The sequence below is a fragment of the Octopus bimaculoides genome, chromosome 4 (assembly GCF_001194135.2).
Source record: "Octopus bimaculoides isolate UCB-OBI-ISO-001 chromosome 4, ASM119413v2, whole genome shotgun sequence".
Classification (NCBI taxonomy): Eukaryota; Metazoa; Mollusca; class Cephalopoda; order Octopoda; family Octopodidae; genus Octopus; species Octopus bimaculoides.
In genome coordinates, this window is record NC_068984.1 from 33,331,892 (window position 1) to 33,339,178 (window position 7,287).

Sequence of the window (7,287 nt, forward strand, 5' to 3'; positions counted from 1 at the left end):
TATATATATATATATATATATATATCCACATATGTATATGTGTGTATGTGTGTTTATACATATATACACATATAGATATGCGCGCACACGCATACACACACAAGCACACGCACTCACACAATCACACACGCACACGCACACACACACATGATTACAGTTATATAGATGTTAACGCAAAGAATTTTCTTTATTCATGTATATTCAGGACGCTGTTGCTACCATAATTACATATCCTAAAATTGCCTTGCAAAAATATTCAACTTGTTCATATTTTGCTACATGAATTGAAAATCTTCTTCGAAATAGAATCAAATATTCTGTTTATTTTTATACAGAAATATAAAATTATTTTCTTCAATATTCACTGTCTGTATTCCAGCTTTATTCTTAAGCAGACAAACTGTGTGACATGAAATATAATGTAACCAAAGGACAATGAAATTGCTTCATTTTTATATCTGGTTCGCGACACACCATAAAAAAAAATCCTTGTGTAGAAATAATATTTTATATAAACTCCTTATTTTAAACATCGACTCCATTATTTGCTTGACATTTCTTTCCTCTTTATTTTTAAAACTATTTTAGAGTGTTCGTCGCGAAGAAATAAGGACTGTCCTTTGCATTATTCGAATAAATCCAGAGTGTATTTTATGTTGTTATTCATTTTTTGTTTTATTATTACAGTTTGTGTTTCTTCGGTACTCTCATTCTGTTGGTTAAGATACTGGATACCATATATTTGCAATACTGATATCATAAATTTGCAATACAATTATCTCTTATCTACACCATATAACTGTCTTGTTCATATAATTTTTGTTTCAGTAAAGTATCTATTGAAAAATATATACATACTATTTCCTTGCAGTAACAATGTACCTAGGATTCTATTATCTGGTATGTCATTTATTTTGTGATGACGGCAAAGTGTGACTTTTAGATGACTTGTTTTCAATTTCTAACCGATAATAACACCACATTGTGACACATGAATTACGTTGCATAAAAAATCTATTTCCCATTTTTTCTATTTATTTTTATCTATTGTTTTTATTGTTTTGATTAAACCTGTGGACGCTGAGAATTTTGATGAATGACGTTTCAACTTGAGTAATAATATCCTTATATTCCGTTGTCCAATATATTTTTATATTTTATATAATACGCTGGGTGTTTTAAAAGGATTTAGCTACTTTTCCATCAGCTCTAACAACCACGTACGGTGTCCCACTTTTACTCACATATGTATATATATTTTTTTATATTTATACAGCATAAGTGCTTTAGTGAAAGATGTTGAAATCAAATACTTTGGTAAGAATGTTGCCAAAACGAATTTCAATATACAGTATTTGATGAATCGATTCAATGGTAATAATAATGGTTTCAAATTTTGGCACAGGGTCAGCCATTTTAAGCTAGAGGATCAGTCGATTACATAACCCCCAGTATTCAACTGGTACTTATTTTATCAAGTCAAAAGATGAAAAGCAAAATTGAGCTCGTCAGAATCTGAACACAATGTAAGGGTAGACGAAATGCCACTAATCTATTTGTCAAGCATTCTAAGGATTCTGCTGGCTCGTCACCTTACAATGCTATTAATTATGAAACTATACCTTTTTTTTCTTTTTCATTTCGTTTCTTCAAATAATGGTGTTCTCCATTTCATTAAGAGTATTAATTTAAAATTAATACAGTTTTATATATTATAGAAATGCATGAATATTATAGGTACTTCAGTCAATATTGCAAAATATGTTCTGGCTGTTTATAGATGCCAGTTTTAACATAATTCCATAAGTCTGCTCTGTGTGGACAGTTTTCAAGTTGTAGATTTAAGCCAAAACAAGTACTAGATCCCATTTGCTACAGAATTATGTCCATGGTAGTATGTTAACCGCAGCACAGTCAGCTAGCAAATTTATTTACTACTTTGTATTTAAGATAACACTACTATGTTCTCTCTTAATTTCTCAATATCAAAAGGTAAGTAAAAGCTCTAAATCTTAAATTCTTCACTCATCACTGAAAATGAATTCGTCAAGACATTCAACCATTGATTTTTTTTATATATATTAATCATATTACTACCATGTACACTTTAACAATACGTTCATTGTTCATAATGTCTGAAAATTATAAATTTATTGACTGTCACAAAGTTGTCTCTTTCATGTCAGCGGACAAATTAGAAACTGTTGACAAGATACGAGAATTTTCCTATTCTGAATAATTGGCTGGTTTATCGACTCAGTTATTCTTTAACTCTGTCTCATAATAGATGGTAATTTTTAATAAGGTGTAAGTTGAATAATACAATATTTCATGACCTTGTTGCTTCAGCTCAGGGAAACAAACGGGTGGCATCGCTTGAACTTAGGGAAGAAAATATGAAGAAAAATGGAACATAAATAGTGATGAACACGGTTGATGTAAATGGGAGCATAGAACAAGACAAGACAGTTATGTATCAGAAATATGAGGATCGATCATAATGAGTAAGCAATATAAACGAGGGTAGACAGTATTAGCCAAACGCATGGCAAAAAAGAAAACGATGCTGGTTTTCAAATAAAGAGTTGAAGATGGACACGATAAGGGTAAATATTAGAGACAGCTTCAGAGCACCATGTAAATATAAGAAAATAATCGTACAATATTTAAACTTATTGAGGATATTAATATATATATTTAGTCAAGTGCATAGGCAAATATTTTGAGGGAAGCACAAGCTCTTGGATGATAGAATGTAAAATAGAACGTTGAACGAGGTCATGCTTCAAGCGCAGCAAACAAAAGATCTAAACAGAATAAGTGGGGAAGTGATATTTAAAATATCTGCAGTTACAGAGCGACTCGTTTCTAGAAGCTACTGGTATGAGAGTGTCTAAGGTTATCTGTAATTTATCTTGGTAATTAGTAGTACGTATATATCGAAATATGTCACCTTTTACAGAAACACACGCACACACATTTCTAATACTCACACACAAAGACATGCACACGCATATACAACAACATATGTAAATCGATGTGCACCACTAGTGACAATTACATTTTGAGGATATTTTTAATTGACAGAACAAAGTCGAAATAGGTTTTGGAAGAGACATACGGTGGCGTAGGTGGAAGTCAGATTTATAGGTATTAGTGGCGTACATTTGTGCTGTATAGATTAGAGTTCCGAGATTAAAGACATGACATTTTCCACATCTATTTGCGGGGTGGGGTGTTGTATCATTCTCTTGAGGAAATTCTTCGTTAGACTGCCATATATCTTGCGTGAATATGGTGTTGGCCGATTTTCTTTCATATTTATTCGTCGAAACGAAAACCATTGCTACGTGAAAACTCATGTTAGCCATTCACAAAAGCAGTTAACTTCAATTAAACATTTATTGTCACTATATTGCGAAAAACGTTTATGTGAAGTTAAATGCCTTTGTGAATCTCTGAATGGCTATCCGGTGTTTCCGCTCTGTAACCGTTTTAGTTATAAATGTTTCCCTTATACACATTGGAACAACATATTCAGTGGGATAAGAATAATTAGTATTTAGATATCTATCACTGATTTCATCATTTGCAAGAAATAAACAGTTATATTGGTCTTACGTCTACCAGAAGCCTATAATGTGTCTAATTGACAACATATATATATAAAAAAATTAATTCTGAAATAGATAACTGAGATTACACTGTGAAAACTATCCTATGTATGAGTGTGTGTGTGTGTGTGTGTCTGTTGATGGTAACAATGTCTTCTTGTTATGAAAGTGATTATGTCATCCAGGTGATGCAAGAGACTATATAGTCATAAACTTACTCTGTTTCCGACGTCTACTCACTGTGACTGAGAATATCTGACATGCAGTGTCTAAGTTCCTTGTGGAGAGCGTTTGCATGAAGAATAAGGTTACGTACAATGTGGATGTGAGTGGGTATTGTAGGTTATAAGAGCAGCTGGACCTAATGTTCAGAAAGAAATGCGTACGAGATGTATTCAAAGCTTGAAATGTCCTTGACCTTTCAAACTTGGAAATAAGATTATTATTACAGAATTGGCAGAATTATACGGTATCCTTTGAAGAAAATGCAATACTGACTCTATTTCAAAGGATCTGGATTTATCGAATATCAGAGTATAGCTCTGAAACCGTCTGATGGAAGGTACTTTGAACTTTGTGATCTGTGTCTGTTTGGCAAAGCTGTTGATATTTTAACACTTGATGAGTTAATGTATAAAACTTGGATATTGACGAAATTGCTGGTGTGCCCGAAGACGTGATCCAAGTAACATTGTTGATTGTCTGCCATATAGAATGAAAATCAAATTCGAAATTGATCTTCAGCTATGCTGCTTCCGAAATTTTGATTATTAAGAATTGTATGTTAAAAGATTCCTTCAAATTTTTTTTTACTCATTACTGAGGGTAACACATCATTAGGGCACGATAAAGAAAACAGAATAATTTGAAGTCTGTGTGTTACAGGAATACATAATTTATTTTCATATTCACGTTCTTCTGCGTGAGATATGGTGGCCGTAATAGAGACCAAGGTATATGTGTGCTAGTCACTACTGGATTTTCAGTCATACTCTTTGTGTGTAATGCGCTTATGCTTCTGAGCCACTTGGAATAGGTAACTGTTGATGGACTCCTCGAGTCCGATATGCTTTAAATTCTTACGAGATATGTGAGAACTTCAACAAATCCTATTTCCCTAAAATAATGAATATTATATCTCATGAAAAGGAACCGGATTAAATTTCTTATTTATTAAATGGGAAGAAATTATGTCAAAATTATGGATGAGGATTCAAAATTATGAGATGTAAGCACAGAAGCATGCTTATGCATATCCGTTTCCCTTATGCGAAGAGTTTACCGCCATCCATGATTCCTTGTTGATAAATTTCATTTATGGAGATTGCTCTTGGTTCACTTCTCGCAGCGTATTTCCTACATTTAAAGTGTTTTAGAGTTTGGGTTTACGCATGAACTGAAACCGTTTCGTAAGTTCCGTCTGCTGAATTCCATTCTTTAATCAATTGTTGTGTCATATTTCTACAGATTACAAATACAGAACATTATTCTTGTTTAATGATTTCTCACAGTCACATGGGTTTTGTTAAATGATGTTTAATATATTACATTCAAATGTTATTCAGTTGTTATTATGTATGTTTTTGTGCTATACATTTCAGCTTGGGGACCGCTTCGATTTTAATTTAAGCAAATAACTTTATTACAGTTTTGGACCTTTTGTATAAACGCAATAAAAATATTGCACACAATAAATATTTTCATTGTATTATTTGAGTTTGATGTTTTTTTTTTCATTATCTGTCCATTTCCATCTAAATAATACAAAATATTTCCATCTTTAATGAACGTAATATCTTCATTAATGTCCGTTTTCTCTTTGTTGCTTACAAACAGCGCTACTTCCCTTGAATATTCCGACAGAAGATTATCTTTACAATGTTTCCAAAGTGCCTTATAATAGCGGGAAAGCAATTAGCAGCTATAAAATAGTCATTCAAGTAGAAGATTCATGCCCGATATCAGTTCTTTCTTGAGATATTTCATAGGCAGTGTGTGGGGGTAAGTTGAATACATATTTTTACTCAGTTTTACAAAACAGCTGGTATAAAATTGTGAGTAAAGGAAAAACAAACAGTGACAGTTATACAAAGGCATTCACATTCTGTCACACACACATATGTAAATATTATAGCTTTGTCGGGTAATTTATAAGTTTAAATTGTAATCACCTATATCTACGTTCGATTTCACTGTGTGGAACATTATGTAAGTCATTAAAATGACTAGTCAGTAGAATTTGTTTTACGTAAAGAATGCAAAAGCCTAATATAGACAGACACATACAAACACATATATACATACCCATATTTACCGAAATGTCTGTCTGTATGTATGTATGTATGTATGTACGAATATATGATACTTTGTCGATGTATCCATTCATCTAAAACAATTTTTTAGATGTTTCACATCCTATATTGTTTCAGATTCTGTGATATTAGGATAGCTATATTATATTGTTAAATATCATGGCTTAACTCGCTGTTTATTCTGGTGACTTCACTGTATTTTTTGCTATCTTGAAAAAATTAGTAGCCTTCAGCAACCGCTTTTCTTGAGGATAGACTTCGCGCACAAGTGAATGATTGCCATTCATTCCCTCTACTACTATAGGTAGCATTGATCTTCTAGAATGCCAAATTGTTAGACTCCTTGATAGGGCTTTGACCAAAGATATTCTGTGGATCAGATATGCTCGGTTCATTGCCACGTTGACTGCTAAGAATTTTTGAGCTTTCTTTTGTAACAGCAAATGCTTTACGCCCGAGAGTGTTTTGTACTTCTACAAGTCTACTATTTGATATTGCACTGAATATTGCTGTCATCTTTGGGCGAGAGCATCCCCTTAGGGTCTTACACTACTTCCTAGTAATCAGAATGGAGTTGTTGACACAGTTGGTCCTCTAATACTGAGCCTTTCGCAAGTGTCTAAATGTATTTTTGTTGTCTTTTCTTTCAGTATTTCAGTGAATATTACTCTGAACTTTCTGGTCTGGCATTCTTTGTCAAACTTTTAAATGCATCCCCCAATTTTCTTCCAAGACACGTTGTTTCTCTGTTGAACTTATTGTTATTCCTAAGTCCTTTTATTCTAAAAGCTTCTTTACTCGAGCTGCTGGTCTTTGGAACTCATTTCCTTCGTCTTTTATTCCCTTGATTTATGATATTCAGTCCTTCAATACTACTGTCAATCAATATCTTTTGAATTTGTAGTCACGGTTTTCTTTCAGCGTCAGTGGCATCGAGTCATTATGGGGAGAAAATTGCTGTTTTTTATAACTTATTATTTGTTCCGTGAAAGTTTCTAGTATAATTTTCGTGATTGCTTTAGCATTGACTACTGCTCTGTTACTCAATTATCAGGTATAGACTTTGTTAAGTTATACTGATGTAATTTTCGTGGTAATTCCATTGACTTGCTTTTCTATGAGAATCTGCTTTTTTATGAGAATGAACCCAGATAGTTCAAAATTTTCAGAGATTCTGAATATGGCTTCCGCCAGACGTTCAACAACTCATTTCTTATTTTTTCATTCTTTCGATCACTCCTCACGATAAATACATATGCATGTATATATGTAGGTATGTAATTTATACATACGTTGATATATATTTATATATACATACATATATATATATATATATATATATATATATATATATATATATA